Raw genomic sequence first — 22,707 nt, 5'->3', positions numbered from 1 at the left:
TATATATTGATACTAGTCATTAATTATTCAAAAACTAACAATACACTAGGTACTTCACTGCATGGGACATAGTAGCTATTCAATAAATGATAGGTATATTTATTATTAGACAGCTAACACTGTATGAAACAGCATACCATAATAGACTCTAGTCTCAGTATCTCTATTGAGATACTAGGGCCAGAAGTTTCAAAATGGTTTGACCTGTTGTAGTGGTTCAGCACACTGGAGTTGCATCGATTGGGTTCAAATCTCAGCTGGTCCACTTTCTTACTACCAGCAGGGTAAAACAGAACCTCTTTTGCCTTCTGGGAATGAGGACTTTGCTACTACCATTAAGCCATAAACCTGTTCACTATTCTGTTCACTCATCTGTGAAATGGAAATAATACTACCTATCCTACTGGATTGTGGTAGAGATTAAATGAGAGTCTCTAGTCAAAGAGCTTACAACAATACCTGGTACATTTTTTTTGTTTTTTGATCACGAGTCTGCTCATGCCCAGGCTGGAGTGCAGTGGCGGATCTCGAGGGCTCTACAAGCTCGCCTCGGGGTTTTGCATGCCATTCTCCTGGGTAGTCTCCCCAGTAGCTGCGGGACTACGAGGAGCTGGCTGCACCTGCGCCCGCCCTAGTTTTGCATTTTTTAATGAGAGCGGGGTTTCACCCGTGTTAGCCAGGATGGTCTCGATCTCCTGACCTGCGTGATCCGCCCGTCTCGACCTCCCAGGTGCTGGGATTACAGGCGTGAGCCACTCGCCCGTATTTTTTTTTTTTTTTTTAAAAGAAAAATCTGGCGAATGCGGTGTACGCCCATATCCCAACGCGGAAGAGCGGCGGCCCGGATCCGCGGGTATCGAAAGCTCAGATCATCTAATAACGTCGAAATGAAACCCGTTCCTAAAAATGCAAAAATCGCGGTGTAATTGGCGGCGTCTGTAGTCCCAGCTACTCCGGAAAACGAGGCAGGAAGAATAGCGTAAACTGTTGCAATGAAACGGGTAACCACGCATACTCAACCTGAAAGAGCGACCTCTTGTCAAAAAAAAATCTGCTTATTTCTGTCACTATTCAACAAACACTAGGTGACTATCATTTGCCAGAAGCTACAGATTCAGTAAGTCCAAAAGTGAACTCACCATTTTCTATCCTCTGAGTTTGCCAAGCTTTCTGTATTCTCATCTCATTTTCATCACTGTTCATTTACTTACCCTGGCTAACATAATTATAGCAAACAAACCTGAGTGCAAATCACCATTCTAAAGACTTTTTGGTTTTAGAGTATTTATATTCACAGAATGACTGCATGAAGTGTAGGCACTCTTATCGTGATTTTTGAGATGAAAAACTTAAAGAAGGTACATAATTTGCCCAAGACTACCCCCATTAAGAAATAGCAGAGGCCGGGCGCAGTGGCTCACGCCTGTAATCCCAGCACTTTGGGAGGCCGGTGGTGGATCACAAGAATCAGGAGAGATCCCGAGACCATCCTGGCTAACACTGATTGAAACCCCATCTCTACTAAAATACAAAAATTGAAAGCTGGGCGTGGTGGCGGGCGCCTGTAGTCCCAGCTACTCGGGAGGCTGAGGCAGGAGAATGGCATGAACCTGGGAGGCGGAGCTTGCAGTGAGCTGAGATCAGGCCACTGCACTCCAGCCTGGGCTACAAAGGGCTCAAAAAAAAAAAAAAAAGAAAAAGAAATAGCAGAGCCAAGATTCAAACTTAGGCAGTCTGGCTTCAGAGCTTCTATCTTTTTAGGTAAACACACAATACTGCTTCTAGAGATTTTGGAGTTATCTTAAAAGCTTTCGTTTTTCCATCATTCAGTATCTTAATAAGACACATAGTCCTCTCAAACATCTCTAATTCACCCCTTCTCTGCTTACACTAATACAGACCTAGTATGGGCCCTACTTACCTTCTGCTTGAACTACTAGTTTCCCTGCTTTTAGCTTCTCATTTCAATCCTTGCACCAAACCAGCTAGCCAGCAATGTTTCTAAAACAAAAAATCTAATGACTCTCGCTCAGTTAAAAACATATTGGCACACTAATTCCTATTGAACAGGACTCAGACACTCTTACGTGTCGTCCGATGAGGTACCTATTACAGTACCTCACTTATAAAGTTGAATATACTGCTTTTTATTTTATTGACACAAACATTTTTCCTCCCACCAAAGCGGGCCCTTTTTGAAGGTGGGGACACAGTTTTGCTCTTTTTTTTTTGTTTCTGAGATAGAGTTTCACTCTTGTCACCCAGGCTGGAGTGCAATGGTGCAATCTCAGCTCACTGCAACCTCTGCCTCCCGGGTTCAAACAATTCTCCTGCCTCAGCCTCCCAAGTAGCTGGGATTACAGGCGCCTGACACCACACCCCGCTAATTTTTGTATTTTTTAGTAGAGGCGGGGTTTCACCATGTTGCCCAGGCTAGTCTTAAACTCCTGACTTCAGGGGACCTGCCCACCTCAGCCTCCCAAAGTGCTGGGATTACAGGCATGAGCCACCACTCCCGGCCTGCTCATCTTTATATAACCCTTATTTCTGCAGTCCCCAACAGCCTACAGGTACAAATGAGGTCACAATATCATTAATATGTGAATCTTAATGATTCATTAAGGTTGAAGTTTAGAACCTAAACTTCAGCAAAATCTCCCTACCCTTAATGCAAAGGGCTTCTGAATTATCAGAAATGTTTTTCATGTGCTCAGTCATAAATTCACTCCCACTACAGCTACATTGCTACCCCATATGAAAACTGAGCCACTCTCTCTCCCATTCTTCCTTGAACCCTGTATTTTCAGGTAGCCATTATGAGCTTAGCTGCCAGTGTAGGAAAGAATGGCTTTCTTGTGACATATTGTTAAAGGGGTTCCAGTGGCGGGTTGTTTCAACTCATGTTTATGTGAAGTAGCTTTCAACCGTATTTACTTAGAGCCCCCTACCTCCCTGGGCATCAGATATGGTGTCAGGGATCTTAGTCAAGGCAAACTTGAGGTACAGCCATACCACTATAATCAAAATCCCTCCTTCACTCCAACAACGGCTTATTATTAGTACAGCTCATTTCTTCTACCCTTAGGATGGTCTCCCTTGCAGGAGTTACCCCAACCAATTCAGTAAAACTTAATTTGGAACTACCTTACAAACTTGCGAGATGTATCTAAAATTGTTTGAATGCTAAAGCATCCACAGCTAATATTCAAATATAACCAAGCTTATATTTGTTTCACTCTTTCCCACTCCTCTCCACAACTCCACTGCCTCGCCTAGAGCATTGTGCATACTAGAGCCCAATATGTGTTTTTTAATATGTAATAAAAAATAAAATTCTATGCTAGTTGAGCAGAACTAGTTTATCTGAGAAAAGAAACACAAACATAGGATGAGAGTATCTGGCCCAAGTCCAAAACTACACCAAAATTATTCAATTTAAGGGGAAAAAAGAACCCAGTAAAATACATGGTTCTCAACTGAGATGGATTTGGTTGTTGTTAGGAATCCGATGACTAGTGTACCTGCACCTGTTCTGACACCCTCCAAAGGAATCTGGATCACAAGTGAACTGTCCAAGACCATAAGCCACACCCTTGGGCTAATGCAAGAGGAAGCTGAATCACTTCCTTGAGGCCAAATGCATACAAACAGAATTGCCTCAATTTCCTACTGACACCTTTTTTTTTTTTTAATGACCATTTCCTTATCTTGTTCTTGTAATAGAAACCTTTTAGGGTGATTTGGCTTTTCAGTTTAAAAATATGAATTTTGGGACTGGGCATGGTGGTTCACACCTATACTCCAAGCATCTGGGAGGCCAAGGCAGAAGGATCACTTGAGCCCAGGAGTTCAAACCAGCCTGGGCAACATAAGGAGACTCCACCTCCACAAAAAAGTTAAAAAATTAGCCAGGTATGGTGGTGCATGCCTGTAGTCCCAGCTACTCAGGAGGCTGAGGTGGGAAGATTGCTTGAGCCCAGGATGGTCCAGCCTGCAATGAGCCATGATGGCGCCGCTGCACTCCAGCCAGGGAGACAGAGCAAGACCCTGCCTCTAAAAACAAAATAAAATATAAATATGAGTTTTTGTTGCTTTGTGCTGTGTTGGTTTTGGTGAAACTGAAGACTTTTAGGGAATGTAGTATTAATGTAGTACCCATCCAATTGCTGACTAGATTATGGTTTGAAATACTGGTAGTGTTTTCATTCAATGGTATTAAATAAACTTCATTTAAAAAGAAATTAGTATAAACGAGGCACAGAAAGACACATACCACATGATCTCACATTTGTGGAATCTAAAAAAGTTAAACTCATAGAAGTAAAGAGAGGATGATGGTTACCAGAGGCTGTAGGGGTGGGAATGAGTTGTTGATCAAAGGATGTGAAGTATCCGGTAGACAAGGGGAATAGGTTCTGAGATCTATTGGACAGCAGGGTGACTACAGTCAATAATAATGAATATTTAGAGAAGCCAGGGAAACATAGTGAGACCTTGTCTCTACTAAACATCAAAAAAACTAGCCAGGTATGGTGGTGTGTGCTTGTGATTCCAGCTACTTGGGAGGCTGAGGCTTGAGCCTGGGAGGTCAAGGTGACAGTGAGCTGTGATCCTAACAATGCACTCCAGCCTGGGTGACAGAGCTGCCACCTGTCTCAACAAACTAAATCAAGAGTAAATTTCAAATGTCCCACCATAAAAAAAAAAGATAGGCAAATGAAGTGCTAGATGTGTTAATTAGCTTGATGTAATCATTCCACATTGTAGACATATATCAAAACATCACATTGTATCTTATAAATGTATACAATTATAAATTATCAATCAAAATAATCATAATTTAAAAATTACTAAATGTTGCATAGTTTCTAGTTTAATGTTAACATTATAAACCATATTTGTACCCATTACAAATTGCAGCTATTAAATAATCTTGAAAATCGCATCCCACCTTTAATGATTTGAAACATGGGACAGTGCAAAGGGCACCTGAATACATGTCGTAGTACTTAGGTTCTTGGCTCTTTCACTAAACAGTCACATGATCATGGGCAACCTCTTTAACCTTGATGGCAGTCCATGAGAAAACATGTACAAGTACCTAGTCCAATGCTTGGCATATGATATAGGCACTCAACATCTGTTAAAATTGAAGTTTAACTCATATTAAATAATTTCTATTTTTTAGGAGTTACATACTAAGTTGTAGTATCCTCTTATTTGACATGTAGATCTGGAAATATTCATTTCATCCAAATGAGACTAAGCAAAATGATGTATTATCTGAAAACACTGAATCAAATGGAATAGTATAGTGCTCTTTTTTTTAACCCGCAGATCACAGGCAAATTGTAGATTGAAACCACAATATCTTTTTAATGGAAAAATGCCACAGCAATTTAATCAAAGTCTAAGCAAGGACTTTGCCTGCTGCCACAAATACCATGACAAACTGTGGCATTATGAGAAGCAATTAATGAAGAGGATATGATAAATAAAACATGAGTTGGCCAGAATATTTTTACTGATGTCTTCTCATTTGATTTCCTGGTATAAGATGATCAATTTATCACACCTATAATCCCAGCACTTTGGGAGGCCAAGGTGGGCAGATCGCCTGAGGTCGAGAGTTCAAGACTAGCCTGACCAACATGGAGAAACCCCATTTCTACTAAAAATACAAAATTAGCCAGGCGTGGTGGCGGGCGCCTGTAATCCCAGCTACTTGGGAGGTTGTAGCAGGAGAATCACTTGAACTCGGGAGCTGGAGGTTGCGGTAAGTCGAGATCATGCCATTGCACTCCAGCGTGGGCAACAAGAGCAAAACTCCATCGCTAAAAAACAAACAAACAAAAACAGATAGTCAATTTAACTATCAACTTAATTGAAAAGCCAATGATTGTAACACTTAAAATTTTGCTTAATAAAATTCAATTATTTGTGACTTCATGTGTGAAGGATTTCATCTGCTACTAACAGAAGTATAAAGACAAAAAAAAGTATCAGTTGTAAATGGTCAGTTCATTTGTCAAAACACATTATCTAGTATGGTATTTTCGAATTTATAACTTGTAACATTTTAATCCAACTACAAATTACACTTGAACCACATTTTTAAAAATAAAGATAATCAAGAATGGTGAAGTAAAAACCACTCAAGTTCAACTGCTGGATCTGGGATGTAAAATAAGTGACAAAACAGAGAAAGGTGTTGAGTTTTTAAAAGCAAATTTTGACTTTATTCAAATCACATTTTTAAATTTTTTTTGTACTTGGTTTTTGTATTGTTCTTTTGTTTATTTCAAACAACAGCCAACATCATACAAATCACATTCTAAAAAGAAAAAAAAAAGTATAAAAGATTATAATGAAGTTAATTTAATATGTGCATTTATCAAATGTGTCAATGGTATTCTTGAAATAAAGGCATAAAATCTTCAAAATTAAAAAAGCTATTTGGACACAAGAAGCTGAACTTATTGACAAAGGAAAAAAATACATTCAAGTTCCCAGACTAATTTCTTAGTTATTGCACTATTGTTAGGGATAAAGCCTTATTATCATCATTAAAGCATATTGTGAGACAGAAAACAACTCATGTATTTTCTTTTTTTTTAATTTATTTATTATTATTATACTTTAAGTTGTAGGGTACATGTGCATATAGCGATGCCTGGGTTTTGTTATATGTATGCCTTGTGCCATGTTGGTCTGCTGCACCCATCAACTCGTCATTTACATCAGGTATAACTCCCCAGTAATCCCTCCCTCCTCCCCACTCCCATGATAGGCCCGGTGTGTGATGTTCCCTACAGGTCAAGTGATCTCATTTGTTCAGTTCCACCTATGAGTGAGAACATCACGGTGTTTGGTTTTCTGTTCTTGTGATGGTTTGCTAAAATTGATGGTTTCCAGCTGCATCCATGTCCCTACAAAGGGGGCCTTGACTCATCCTTTTTATGGCTGCATAGTATTCCCTTGGTGTATATGTGCCACATTTTTCTTAATCAATCTGTCACTGATGGACATTTGGGTTGATTCAAGTCTTTGCTATTGTGAATAGTGCTGCAATAGCTTATCGTGTGCATGTGTCTTTAGAGAGCAGCATGATTTATAATCCTTTGAATTTATATCCCCAGTAATGGGATGGCTGGGTCATATCATTTTCTAGTTCTAGATCCTTGAGGAATCATGCCTGTTTTCCACTTAATGGTTGAACTAGTTTACATTACCAACAGTGTAAAAGTGTTCCCTGTTCTCCACATCCCTCTCCAGCACCTATTCCTGACTTTTTAATGGTCAGCCATTACAACTGGTGTGAGATGGTATCTGTTGTGGTTTTGATTTGCATTTCTCCTGATGGCCAGTGGGCAGGTAGAGCTGCATGTCTGATGGCTGTATGGAGATATCTTCTTTTGAGAATGCATTTTCTTCCCACTTTTGGGTGGTTGTTTGTTTTCTTAGCAATTTGTTTTGGGAGTTCTTTTGTAGGTTCTGGATATTAGCCCTTTGTCAGATAGAGTAGATTGCAAAATTTTTCTCCCATTCTGTAGGTTGCCTGTTCATGATGGTAGTTTCTTTTTGCTGTGCAGAAGCTCTTTAGTTTTAATTAAGATCCCATTTGTCAGATTTTGGCTTTGCTGCCGTTGCTTTTAGTGTTTTAGACGCCAAGTCTTTGCCGTACCTATGTCCTGAATGGTACTACTGGGTTTCCTGCAGAGGATTTTTTATGGTGATAGGTCCTAACATTTTAAGTCTCTAAATGCGTCTTGGATTAATTTTACGTATAAGGAGGTAAGGAAGGATCCAGTTTCAGCTTTCTGCCTTGGCTAGCCAATTTTCCCAGCACCATTTTATTAAATAGGGAATCCTTTCCCCATTTCTTGTTTTCTCAAGTTTGTCAAGATCAGATGGCTGTAGATGTGGTATTATTTCTGAGGACTCTGTTCTGTTCCATTAGTCCTATATCTCTGTTTGGTACCAATTACCATGCTGTTTTGGATTACTGTAAGCTTTGTAGTATAGTTTGAAGTCAGGTAGCGTGGCCTCCAGCTTTGTTCTTTTGACTTAGGATTGTCTTGATCGCGGGCTCTTTTTTGGTTCCATATGAACTTCAGCAGTTTTCCAATTCACGTGAAGAAACTCATTGGTAGCTTGATGGGGATGGCATTGAATCTATAATTACCTTGGGCGAGTATGGCCATTTCACGATATTGATTCTTCCTATCCATGAGCATGGTATGTTCTTCCATTTTGTTTGTGTCCTCTTTTTATTTCACTGAGCAGTGGTTTGTAGTTCTCTTGAAGGAGTCCTTTACATCCCTTGTAAGTTAGTTCCTAGGTGTTTTGTTACTCTTTGGAAGCAATTCTTGAATGGAAGTTCATTCATGATTTGGCTCTGTGTTTGTCTGTTATTGGTGTGGCAAAGATGCTTTGTGATTTTTGCATTAATTTTGTATCCTGAGACTTTGCTGAAGTTGTTTATCAGCTTAAGGAGATTTTGGAGCAGAGCGATGGGGTTTTCTAAATATGCAATCGTAATGTCCTGCCAAGAGCAAGGGGACAATTTGACTTCTTCTTTTTCCTAACTGAATACCCTGATTTCTTTCTCTTGCCCTATTTACTATTCAGAACTTTAACCTTTTATGTTGAATAGGAATTGGTGAGAGAGGGCATCCTGTCTTGTGCCAGTTTTCAAGGGAATTTTCCAGTTTTGCCCATTCAGTATGATATTGGCTGTGGGTTTGTCATAAATAGCTCTTATTATTTTGAGATACGTTCCATCAATACCCGAATTTATTGGCGTTTTTAGCATGAAGGGCTGTTGAATTTTGTCAAAGCCTTTTCTGCATCTATTGAGATAATCATGTGGTTCTTGTCTTTGGTTCTGTTTATATGCTTTGGATTATGTTTTATTGATTTGAATGTTGAACCAACCTTGCATCCCAGGGATGAAGCCCACTTGATCATGAATTGGATAAGCTTTTGATGTGTTGTTGAATCCGGTTTGCCAGTATTTTTATTGAGGATTTTTTGCATCGATGTTCATCAGGGATATTGGTCTAAAAATTCTCTTTTTTATTTTGTCTCTGCCAGGCTTTGGTATCAGGATGATGTTGGCCTCATAAAATGGAGTTAGGGGAGGATTCCCTCTTTTCTATTGATTGGAATAGTTTCAGAAGGAATGGTACCAACTCCTCCTTATACCTCTGGTAGGAATTCAGCTGTGAATCCATCTGGTCCTGGACTTTGGTTGGTAGGCTATTAATTGCCTCAATTTCAGAGCCTACTATTGGTCTATTCAGGATTCAACTTCTTCCTAGTTTAGTCTTGAAGACTGTAAGTGTCAGAAATTATCCATTTCTTCTAGGTTTTCCAGTTTATTTGAGTAGAGGTGTTTATAGTATTCTCTGATGGTGATTTTGTATTTCTGTGGGTTCGTTGGTGATATCCTTTATCTCATTTTTTAATTCGTCGATTTGATTCTTCTCTCTTTTTCTTCTTTATTAATCTTGCTAGTGGTCTGTCAATTTGTTGATCTTTTTCAAAACCAACTCCCTGGATTCATTATTGATTTTTTGGAGGGTTTTGTGTCTCTCTCTCCTTCAGTTCTGCTCTGATCTTAGTTATTTCTTGTACCTTCTGCTAGCTTTTGAATGTGTTTGCTCTTGCTTCTCTAGTTCTTTTTAATTCGTGTTAGAGTGTCAATTTTTGATCTTTCCTGCTTTCTCTTGTGGGCATTTGGTGCTATAAATTTCCCTCTACACTGCTTTAAATGTGTCCAAATGTTGTATCCTGTGGTATGTTGTATCTCATTGGTTTCAAAGAACATCTTTATTTCTGCCTTCATTCGTTATGTACCCAGTAGTCATTCAAGACAGGTTGTTCAGTTTCCATGTAGTTGGCGGTTTTGATTGAGTTTCTTAGTCCTGAGTTCTAGTTTGATTGCACTGTGGTCTGAGAGACAGTTTGTTATAATTTCTGTTCTTTTACATTTGCTGAGGAGTGAAACATTTGCTGAGGAGTGAAAACAACTCATGTATTTTCTTCTAATATGTCTGGATATGATATGTACAACTTTAAATCTCAGCTAATTAATTAAAAACTATCCAGAGTGACAACACAGTAGCTTATTTACTTTTTACCACTGCAGAACATTTGGAAGCAATATTTACTATAAGTCTGTACAGACTTCATAATCCACCTCGTTGAAAATAAGCTGCATAACACTTGTAGAGAAATGTAGGAAGATCCGTTAGTACAGGATACACCATGTTGTTTAAATATAACCTCAGACACAACTGAATTAGATATACAGTTAAGTATTTGTTACTTAACAACAGGATACATTTTGAGAAATGTGTCATTAGGCGATTGTCACTGCCCAAACATCTGAGCATACTTACACAAACCCAGATGGTATAGCCTACTACATACTTCGGCTATAAATATAGCCTCTTGCTCCTGGGCTACAAACCAGTACAGCATGTCACTTTACTGTAGGCAATTGTAACACGATGGTTAAGTATTTCTGTATCTAAATGTATTCAAAACTAGGAAAGGTACAGTAAGAATACAGTATTACTTCATGGGACCACCATCATATATGCAGTGTTTTGTTAACAGAATGTCATTATATATCAGACAACAGAAATGTATTTTCAGGAATAGAATATCTATTGCTAGATAATATAAATTTTTTTAAATGTTGTGCTACTGCATTCCAGCCTGGGCAACAGAGACCTTATCTCAAAAAAAAAAAAAAAAGCTTTATGATAAAAAATTTCAAACATAAAAGTAGAAAGAATGGTAATAAATACTCTCTTTTTACCCAAGACCTGGCATCAATGATCATCAGCCCACAGAAAATGCAACAAAACTCTGGCATCCAAAGACAGTCTGCTGATTTTACATTATGAAAAGTTATTTTTATTAAATACTCAATACTCCTTGGTCAGTACTTATTTTCTTATTGAAAAGCAATTACTATTTGGCAAACATTTTCAAAGACAATACCTAATAATACCACATATCTTACTGATATTTTCAGCATTTTTTATGAACTATATTTATAATTACAGGGATTTCAACATTCCAACTTATCCAAGGGTTCCAAAAGACATTATTGTTAAAGGCAGTAATCACCCTAGGTACTACATGCTCCCAAAATTTTGCAACATATAGAAAAGGACATTATAATAGAAATTTTGAAATAAAATAAAATCAGAGCTACTGTATTATCTCACTTCCTGACTCAAGCTTATACAAGCTTTATGGAGGTATACTTGAAATGAATTGCACATGCGTATCAACAGTTCATTCCTTTTCATTGCTGAGTAGTATTCTCATATGTGTTCCATTGTATTCCAGTTTATTCACTTGATAGGCACTTTGGTTGTTTCTAAATTTTGGTCATTACAAATAGAGCTACAATGGACATTTGTCTTTGCATGAACAAATATTTCATTTTCTCTTGGGTAAATACCTAGAGGTAGAATGGCTAGATCATATATATGATAGATGCATGTTTAACTTTACAAGAAACTGTCAAAGTATTTTCCAGTGGTTGCTACGTTTTGCATTCTTCATCCTTGGCAATATTCTTTGCTCTAGAATCTGCTTTGTCTAATAATACAGACATTCCAGCTTTAATTGGTGTTACCACGGTATCTTTTTTCAACCTTTTAACCTATTTGGGTATTTACGTTTAAAGTGTGTGCCTTATAAGAGGCATAAAATTGGATCTTGTTTTATCCAATGCAACAACCTCTAGCTTTTAACTGGGATGCATATATAGCCAGTGGTTCTCAACTGAAGGCAGTTGTATGTCCCCTGCCCCTTTTCCCCCTCCCCCCACAAAAGAAACAGTGGGCAACATCAGGAGTTATTTTTGGTTTTCTTTTATAACCCTTGAAAAAAGGAAAAAAAAAACAAAACAAAACTTTCTTAGCCTGCAGGCAGTCAAACAGCAGCTTGCAGACCATGGGTCCCTAGTGTATTTCTACCTGCCTTACTTAACTTCCTTTAACATTTCTTGTACTACACATCTACTGATGAATCCTTTCAGCTCTTGTCTGAAAAAGTATGCTGCTTTTTTATTTCAAAGATATTTTCTCTGGGCATAGACTTTTTTTTTTTTTTTTTTTTTGAGACCAAGTCTCCCTCTGTCGCCCAGGCTGGAATGCAGTGGCGTGATCTCAGCTCACTATAACCTCTGCCTTCTGGGTTCAAGTGATTCTCCTGCCTCAGCCTCCTGAGTAGCTGGGATTACAGGTGCCTACCACCACACCCAGCTACTTTTTGCATTTTTAGTAGAGATGGGGCTTCTCCATGTTGGCCAGGCTGGTCTCAAACTCCTGACCTCAAGTGATTTGCCAGCCTCAGCCTTCCAAAGTGCTGGGATTACAGGCGTGAGTCACCGCACCTGGCCTGGGCACATAATTTTAGGTTGACAGGGTTTTTCTCTGTTCTGTACTTGAAATATGTTGCTCTACTGGCTTCTCAAATTGTTCCCTTTAAGAAATCTAACTTCTCACCTTTGTAACTATTTCCAAGTCACTTGAAAACAGTACCTTTTTGCCGCCAGTCCATTTAAGATTTTATCTTTATCATTGGTATTAAACAATTTGATTATGGTGTACTCTGGTTTGGGTTTTTGTGTAAGAGACAGGGTCTCTCCACGTTGCCCAGGCTAGTCTCAAACACCCAGCCTCAAAGCAATCCTCCTGCCTCAGCCTCTCAAAGTGTTGGAATTACAAGCATGAGCCACCACGCCTGGGTAGTATGGGTTTTTTATGCTTCTTGTGCTTGGAGTTCATATCTTCTTGAATCTCTGGGTTTATGGTTTCTATCAAACTTTTAAGCTATCATTTCTTCAAATACTTTGTATGCTCCCTTCCCCTACTCCCATTACACACTAGGGTGCTTAAACTTGTGTACAGCTCACTGATAGACTATTTTTTTGGTGTGACTTTGATTTGTTTCTATTGCTATGTCTTCTTCAAACTCATGAATCCTTTCTTCCACAATGTGCAATCTGCCATTAATCCCACACAATATGTTTTACATTTCACACATTGCAGTTTTCATCTCTAGAAGTTGGATTGGCATCTATCTTCCAGGCCCCTACCTAACTTTTTGAACATATGGAATACTGTCCGAATTCTAACATGTCACTTTTTGTCTCATTATGGGTCCTATTTTACTGCTTATTTGTATCCTTGCTAGTTTGGAGATGACACTGTGGATTTTACCTTTCTAGGTGCTGGATGTTTTTGTATCCCTATAAATCTTGAGGTTTGTTCTAGAATTCAGTTAAGCTCCTTAGAAATAGTTTGATGCTTTCAGGCCTTGCTTTAAACGCTTTTTAGGCAGAACAGGGACAGTGTTCAGGCTAGGGCTGTTTCCCACAACTGAGGCAAGACCCATTGTATGTACTCTACCCAATGCTCCATGAATGAGGCTTTCGAGTCTGTCTTGTGGAAACAGCCAATATTCCCAGCTGTCTCTGAACACAACACAATTATAGTCATGTGTTGCTTAATGACAGAGATATGTTCTGAGGAATGCACCTTTAAGTAATTTCATCATTATGTAACCATGATAGAGTACTTACACAAACCTGGATGGCACAGCCTACTACACACCTAGGCTATATGGCACTGCCTATAGCTTCTAGGCTACAAACCTGTACAGCATTCAGTTACCATACTGAATTTGTCACACATGGTATTTTTGTATCTAAACATACAAAAGGTATAGTAAAAATACAGTATGAAAGATAAAATGGTATACCCGTAAAGGGCACTTACCATGAATGGAGCTTGCGGGACTAGAAGTTGTTCCAGGTAAGTCAGTGAGTGGTGAGTGAATATGAAGGCCTAGGACATTATTATAACACTACTGTAGACTTTATAAACACTGCACACTTAGGCTTAAACACATTAAATTTATTTTTAAAATGTTTTTCTTCAATAGTAAATTTTTATTTTATAAACTTAAAAAAATTTTTTTAATTAACTTTTTGACTCTCTTGTAATAACATTTAGCTTAAAATACATGTTGTACAGCTGTATAAAAATAATTTTTATATCCTTATTTTATAAACTGTATTTAAAACTTTATTTTTACGAGACACAAATACATACACATTAGCCTAGACTTACACAGGGTCACAATCAACAATATCACTGTCTTCCACTTCCAGATTTTGTCCCATGGGAAGGTCTTCAAGGGCAGTAACATGCACAAAGCTGTCATCTATGACAACAATGCCTTCTTCTGTAATACTTTGAAGGATCTGCCTGAAGTTGTTTTACGGTAAACTTCTGAAAAAATATATAAGTAGAAAAAGTATACTCTAAAATAACAATAGGGCAGGTGCAATGGCTCACACCTGTAACCCCAGCACTTTGGGAGGCCAAGGTAGCCAGATCACTTGAGCCCACAAGTTTGAAACCAGCCTGGACAACATGGCAAAATCCCGTCTCTACAAAAAATACAAAAAATTAGCCGGGCATGGTGGCACGTGCCTGTAGTCCCAGCTACTTGGGAGGCTGAGGTGGGGGATCACCAGAGCCCAGAAGGTTGAGGCTGCAGTGAGCCAAGATTGCACTACTGTACTGCACCCTGGGCAACAGAGTGAGACCTCATCTAAAAAAAAAAAAAAAAAAAAAAAGATAATATTATCAGCAAGACAGTAGACCAGCATCACCACAGACACATAAGACATCATGATTGAGATCTATGACATCACTAGGTAGGTGGTAGGAATTTTCCAGCCCCATTATAATCTTATGCAGTCCATCATTGAACAAAATGTCTTTATGTGATCCAAGACTGTACTGTAGTATTTTTGGATGATCCTTTCCTTGGCCTCAGGTCATTTCCTCACATGCAGTGGTCAATACTTACCTGAAGAATCAGGAGAGATTCATTCCAGACCACGAGAATTCTCTCTCTATGCAGCTTTCTCCCTTCTAGCAAACTCTGGCTGCATTGGTCTCACCAGGCTCTGGGATCTATCAACAGAGGGATTCCACCAGGCTAATATGTTCCTCTCTCCTTGTACTATGGCTTAGAAATTCTCCCAAGGCACTAAACTGAGGCAAACATAGGACTCACTTTGTTTCCTGTTGATCAAGCTTCACTGTCCTTCATTGCCTGATATCCAATATCTTAGAAAACATTGTTTTATATATTTTGTCCATTTTTTATTGTTTCTGGCCTGTCTCAAACTTTTAACCATTACACCCAGAACAAAAATTGATGCATTCAAGAAAAAAACTGGATAGATTTGTTTTCCACCACTCTGAATCAAAAACTGATTTATACTTGGTGCCTGAAGAATAGGAAATATTATAGCTTACTTCTTTGTAAATATTAAAGAATGATTATGAAACATCAAATGTATATTTTTTTTAAAACTTTCTAGCCCTATGTCATAATGATGTATCATTCTTTTGGAGGAAACAGGATTGTTCATTGCTAAGTAGAATGAATGTAGTAACAAAGAAACAGAGTTAACACTGCACCAGGTATGTGAGAACTGCACTTGAGATCCCAAACTGAAATAAACTTATGAATACATAGCACACTCATCACATTAAATAAAATGTTCCCCAATTTTTATTATATTGTTATTTATCTGGGATTATTTCTCCATTTTACATTTAAAAATTAGTGAAATTATATGTAATCATAACTTTTTTCCTTACAAAATAAAGTTATTCATGAAACTTTCATTTTAATCTTAAAACCTTTTCTCCTTATCAACTCATTTCTTTCATCTTAGAAGATTATCAATGTTATATTTTTTTTGTTTTTTTTGAGACAGAGTCTCGCTCTGTTGCCCAGGCTGGAGTGCAGTGGTGTGATGTTGGCTCACTGCAAGCTCCACCTCCCACGTTCACACTATTCTCCTGCCTTAGCCTCTGGAGTAGCTGGGACTACAGGCGCGTGCCGCTATGCTCAGCTAATTTTTTGTATTTTTAGTAGAGACAGGGTTTCACCATGTTAGCCAGGGTGGTCTCAATCTCCTGAGCTCATGATCGGTCACCTTGGCCTCCCAAAGTGCTGGGATTACAGGCATGAGCCACCATGCCCGGCCAGTTATGGCTTTTAATGATAAATTAATTTGTCATATACCTACAATCATTGTTTGCAGAAATTCCCATCAGTTCACTAGGAATCACAAGAAAAAAAAGCAGTGCGTCTGCCACTACAAAACACTTTATGCATCAAACAGATTAAGCAACCATAAGGTATTTCTGTGATGTCTAACCAGGCTTGTAGAAGATTTTTCCACATCATTGATTTTTTATGTTAAGTCACATAACTTATAGAGGAAAGCTACCTCCCTCTAGTTTTCACTTCCTATATTTTGTTCCATAATTCATTTTCTTCAAATTAAGATTAATTTACACTTAACATTTATAAGACAAGTAGAAATTAACACGGCGAGCAAAGCATACTAGTATCTAAAAATGAGGTGAATAAGTACCACAAATAAAAATTATTTAGAACTAAATGACCAACTACTATTATAGTCTATAAAGATTTTCTTGCATTGTTCCTATCCTGGATTTACCAGGCTTCAGGCTTAGATCCTATCTAACCCCTCTAACTATTGCTTTCAAACTTAAGTTTCAGCTACCACACAGGCAGTGCAAAAACAGAACCACTCAAGGAGATGAACCTTCACTATGTCTTAACTTCTCAGTCACAAAACTCCTATTCTGTTTTTTGTTTGTTTGTTTGTTTCTTTTTGAGGCGGAGTTTTGCTGTTGCTGCCCAAGCTGGAGTGCAATGGCGCCATCTCGGCTCACTGCAACCTCTGCCTCCCAGGTTTGAGCAATTCTCCTGCCTCAGGCTACCAAGTAGCTGGGATTACGGGCGCCCGCCACCACGCCCCGATAATTTTTTGTATTTTTAGTAGAAATGGGGTTTCACCATGTTAACCAAGCTAGTCTCAAACTTCTGACCTCAGATGATCCGCCTGCCTCAGCCTCCCAAAGTGCTGGGATTACAGGCGTGAGCCACCGCACCCGGCCAAAACTCCTGTTCTAGTTGAATAGGCAGAAATGCTATTCTGACTACATCAAACAGAATTCTTTCTGATCCACAGATATCAAAGGCTTATGAGACAAAATTTTAAAAGGGGCAAAAGGTGAAAAAGAGCCCTACTTTTACTATTAAATTAGCTGTCTGACCTTTGGCAAATACTTAGTTTCTCCATCTAAAACCAGAAAGGAGGTTAGAGGAGATATGACTATAGCAGAACACGGCTTATGGAAATTATGCATTATTGCTCTATAATCCTTAATCCATATATATTAGGACACTGTTTCGAAAATATTATTGAAGCCTTTAACCTCCTGGTATGATGCAATAGGATGTTTATAAACTACCACATAAGTAGTATTTTTGCCCTTGCGCCCAAGTAGTCAAACCTGAACCTAATCAAGCACCTAAATTTTACTATTAGTTTACAGAAAATAAACATGAGAGAATAGGTTGAATGATTGTATGAGGATGGGAACAGCCAGATCCTGAATATGGGAAATTCAATCAGACAAATGACCTAACCTCTACAACAAATAAATGTCAACAAAAAAAAGGGGGACTCTGTTATATATTAAGAGAGACAAAGATATATCAATAAAATGAAATATGTGGACATAGTTTAGCTTCTAATTCAAAGAAACAAGTTTAAAAACATTTTTTGGCAATAATTATAAAAATCCTAACACTCAATATTAGATATTAGATAAAAATGTTACAGCGTCATACATTTTCTTCAAAATAGTTCTGGCTGACAGAAGGGTAGAGTGCGTGTATATGTGAATAAGTATTACGGTAGGGGGAAGGGGGGGACTTGATAATGGTTGGAGCTAGGTGTTGGGTTGTTGGGTTCATTATACAATTCTTTACTTTTGTGTATATTAAAGTATGATTTTCAATTCTATTAAGTACACATTACCTAATATATCACTAGTCCATGTTAAGGAAATGAAATTCTCGAACCTAAGAACAAAATCTTAAGAAAACAAAAAGACAAAAAAAGTAGTCACTAACAGCCCAATATAATTATCTAACAAATGATATGTTCTATATTTATTAACAAAATAAACCATGGAAAGCATACATGCAATACAACTCCATTTATATTAAGGTCAAAAAGAGGCTTATTTCGGATATACCGCTAGACAGCCTTAAAACTATAATAAACTCTGAAGACAAGCAAGGTAATAGATAACATGAAATTCAAGATGATGGTTTCCCCTGGGAAGGAGGGGAAATATATTCACAAAGGAACACAAGAGGCTTAAAAGATACCTTTATGTTATGTTTCTTAATTTGGATGCTGGGTATATATGTTCATCTTATTACTCTTCTGTGGTATAATAAAAAAATATATTTATTCTTTGTCCTTGGTTCCCGGAAGCTCCTAAAACCCTTACAATTTCCTGATAGGAGGTGTCTTTTATACTTCATAATGTATCCCTTTCAGTTATACCTGAGTTTATGTTAATGAGATGACTCATAAGGGTTGGGAGATAGAGAGGGACCCTAGGTATCTTCAGGATGGAGGTTGGTTACCAGAAAAACCAACTAGGTATTTATAGGACTGAAACTTTTAGCCCATCTCACTATCTCTGACAAGGAGAGAAGAACTGGAGACTGAGTTCAAATAAGTGACTAGTGATTAATGATTAATGAATCATGTCTGATCAATGAAACCCCATATAAAAACTTTGAAACCATCTGGCTTAAGGGGCTTCCAAACACATTAATGTGCTGGGAGGGTGGCACACACAAAGAGGACATGAAAGTTTTGCATCCTCTGTCCCCCATACCTTCCCCGATGTGTCTCTTCCATTTGGCTGTTCTCGAGTTGTATCCTTTACACAAAAACTGTAGTAGTAAAATAGCGCTTTCCTAAGTTCTGTGAGTCATTCTAGCAAATTATCAAACCTGGGGGGTAGGTCATGGGAATGCCCAAATATGGGGTCAGCCTGGAAGAAGTCCAAGTAGGTTGGGAATACCTGAGACTTGTGGCCGGGCATGTGAAATGGAGGCAGTCTTGTGGGACTGAGCACTTAACCTGTGGCATCTGTGCTAACTTCAGGCAATTACTATCAAAATTGAATTGCATTGTAGGACATCCAGCTGGTGTCAGGGAATTGCTATTGGAATGATGTATCACTAAATGGGTAGGTGGGTGTGTTTCATACATACTTTCTTTCCTCATAAATGACATATTTAATAGGAATAATTCAACTAATGTGAATTTAAAAATCAAACAAAAAAACTATGGAGTTGCACATACTTTTTAACTTATGGGACAAGTCATTATTCATAGGTCTTAAGTCTCAAAAGAGGCAGGATTGCCTGGATTCTCTCATTTGCAATTTTATCTTTCAATCAAATAAGAATGGCTTCATTAATTTTTTACACAAAACATTATCAATCTGGGCATTTTCTGGCTTATTTCCCAATAACTTACTCAGAATTTGGCACATCAAAAACTTCATTGCTGTTTACCACAGTACTGAAACAAAAACAAACGAAAACTTATTCCCAAGTGGCATTATAACAACTGCTTGATTTTCCCCAAGTTCAGAATGAAGACTTTAATAACTCAAAAGGGGCTACAATTCATGCAAACTAAGAAAAGCTACAATGCTACTTTCATGCATAGGTATACTAAATACACATTTATATAGTCTCAAAATAGTCCTTGTCTGAAATATTTGCTAAATAACAAGAATGCAACAACTTTTTGACCAAAAAAAATGATCTTTTGCATTCCTTCCTAGGTAGGGCATTAATTTATTTACCTAAAATTGGTTTCTTATAATTTTATTTTAAATGTAAGCTACTATTACCTAACAAATCAGCTTTTAATTATAATCTTATTTTAGCCTACAGAAAAATATGTATAAGGTCCTTTTGTTTGAAATGTCACTGTCTTCATTTTTCTCTTTATCTTCCTTCTGTTTGGTTAAATGACATAACAAACTGCTGCAAATTCTGTTTCTCACTCTACTGTTGGTTCGTATTTGCAGATCATCATAGCTTAATTGATACAATGAACAAATGCCTCTTAAAAAACTGTTTTACTGGCCAGCAGAAATAAAAAACAAACCCTTCACAAATTACACTGATAAAAGTCTCTGTCCCTAACACTATCATAACTCTCAAGAATCTTAACAATTTCACTCTCACCAGGCTGGAGTGCAGTGGCGTGATTTCGGCTTACTGCAACCTCTGCCTCCTGGGTTCAAGCGATTCTCCTGCCTCAGCCTCCTGAGTAGCTGGCACCACATCCAGCTAATTTTTGTATTTTTAGTAGAGACAGGGTTTCACCATGTTGGTCAGGATCTCCTGATCTCATGATCTGCCCGCTTCAGCCTCTCAAAGTGCTAGGATTACAGGCGTGAGCTACCGTGCCGGGCTAAAATCTCTACTCTTTAATAATTATTAATTATCCATCCAGTAGAAAAACTGAGAAAAATAAACCTGGGTAATATTTACCCAAGTCTCTTGTTTTCGAATTGCTTCTGTCATGGAGCAAGGTGGCACAGATTTTGATCACAAGAGATTTTGATTTTTCTAAACATCCTTGAATCTATCTGGAGAAATGTGCTACAGGTACAGTTCAGGAACAACAACAAAAAAAGAAAAAACCCAACACCCAATGGTCCCAATTCAACACTGCTTTTTAAAATTAAGCTATCACACAACGATTTGTTTTTGTTAAACATTTTATCATTCTAACTCATATTCCCAAACTTTTCAGGATTTTACTTATCTATCAAAAAATCCCAATTATATTCCTGTTCTTTCCAATCCCACACCCCCATCCCCCACAAAAAAAAAGCAATACCTCTCATGCTCTTCTCTGCCGATAGGAGTGTAGAACGGATCACTCCATGAAGGACAATTGTAAATATCTATCATATTTGCAAACACATTTCCTCTTGGATCCAGCAACTCTTTAATTCTTTTCAGAATCTGACAGTTACCCCTGCAAATGTAGAAATGACATGTATTCACTGAACAATTGTTTCTAATATCTAAAGACTGGAAACGTCAAGTGTCCACCTATGTGTGATTTACTGTATAAACTGGAGTATATCTACAAAATGGAGTATGTGACAGAAAAAATAAGTTTAATTGAATACTGATAAGGAGGAATATCCAGAATATACAGTAAAACGGGGGAAAAAAAAAAAAAACATGAACAGTGCAGAAAATACTGAAGGACAGACCCAGCGAAATGAGACTGTATATTCTCATCTGCTTGTATCTCTGCATGAAGACCGGAAGGATAAATAAGAAACTAATTTAAAATGATTACCCGTTGAAGACTATTAGAAATGGTACTGTACAGAGACTAGGAAGTGTTTCTCGCTGCATTTCTTTTCATGTAGTTTGAGCCATGTAAAATAAATATTTGCTAATCTTTTGATTAAAAGCTTTAAAAATCCAGTGGGAGAGGCTGGGTGTGGTGGCTCACCCCTGTAATCCCAGCACTTTGGGAGGCCCAGGCGGATGGATCACCTGAGGTCAGGAGTTCAAGACCAGCCTGGCCAACATGGTGAAACCTCGTCTCTACTAAAAATACGAAAATCAGCCGGGCGTGGTGGCGGGCACCTGTAATTCCAGCCACTCGGGAGGCTGAGGCAGGAGCATCGCTTGAACTGGGAGGCGGAGGTTGCAGTGAGCCAAGGTTGTGCCACTACACTCCAGCCTGGGCGAGAGTGAGACTCCCTCTCAAAAAAAAAAAAAAAAATCCAGTGGGAGAATCAAAATTTTTTAAAAATTTGACTGTGTAATCCTACAAGAAGTAAGTAGCTTGAGGAAGAAAAATGCTGATAAAGTCGCATTAAGTTTCAGAGTTGAAATTCAAGCTTCGGTATCTAACATTTGTTTCCCTGTTTCTTTAAGGTAGAATTACAAAAAAACCATATATATGACATATATATGTCAAACCAAAAAATAAAGTATATATTATAAATATATAAGTATATATTCTCCTTTATATATGTATTTTTTTGTCTCATATATACACACACACACACACACACATATATATAAAAACTCCAGAAAAATACTTGGTTTGTGACAAAGATGCACTTATTTGCACGAACCTATCTCGTTAATGACCAAGAAATGTGCTTTGTTACAATTATTAGAGGACAGAAATATACATACATATTTAAATCTATGTAATGAAATGCAGGTTTATGTTAAAAAACCAATGACCTGCTAACTGAAAGAGTCGCACACTAATACTATGATTATTAAACACAATGCTATTCTCTAAAGAAGTAAATAGGTGAAATGATATCAAAGTTCAAAATTCTCTAACTCTTCCACAAAGACTGTGAAAATCACCTTGGAGTGTATGAACCAGCGTCCTTGCCCCGCCAGGTCTGGGCTGGGGCGGGCGCGGGCCGGGAGCGCTTACCCCGCCGCAGGAGCGCTTCAGCGCCACCACCAGCTTCGCCTGGTTGTGGTGCGGCTGCTGCGCCAGCCGAAAGGCCTCCTTAATCCGCAGCAGTCTCTTAACGCTCCCATGGCTCTGGGACTCTGTCCGGACAAGCCCTGTCGGCGTTCAGCTACAGCCGACCCGCCCACCAATCCAGACGCAGAGCTCTCCGCGGCGTCTCCTCAGGCTTCTTGTCAGAGGGCCCCAGG

At 38.3% G+C, this 22,707-nt stretch overlaps 1 protein-coding gene and 1 long non-coding RNA gene across 3 annotated transcripts in view; one reads left to right on the top strand and one right to left on the bottom strand.

The window, feature by feature from the left end:
• BST1 (bone marrow stromal cell antigen 1) overlaps positions 1 to 22,707 on the top strand; it is a 94,609-nt gene that overhangs the window by 8,405 nt on the left and 63,497 nt on the right. The window lies entirely within an intron of this gene.
• Positions 4,929 to 22,591, bottom strand: LOC103884235. Of its 2 annotated transcripts, none has more exons than XR_001902354.3 (4): positions 22,478 to 22,591; positions 20,891 to 21,031; positions 19,508 to 19,552; positions 4,929 to 5,834 (listed from the first exon to the last, which is right to left on the bottom strand). It is a non-coding gene; the product is annotated as an uncharacterized LOC103884235 (long non-coding RNA). The 2 variants fall into 2 exon arrangements; XR_646761.4 differs by having other exon boundaries at positions 22,405 to 22,518.

The sequence above is a fragment of the Papio anubis genome, chromosome 3 (assembly GCF_008728515.1).
Source record: "Papio anubis isolate 15944 chromosome 3, Panubis1.0, whole genome shotgun sequence".
Lineage (NCBI taxonomy): Eukaryota > Metazoa > Chordata > Mammalia > Primates > Cercopithecidae > Papio > Papio anubis.
This window is presented reverse-complemented; position numbering and strand designations above follow the sequence as displayed.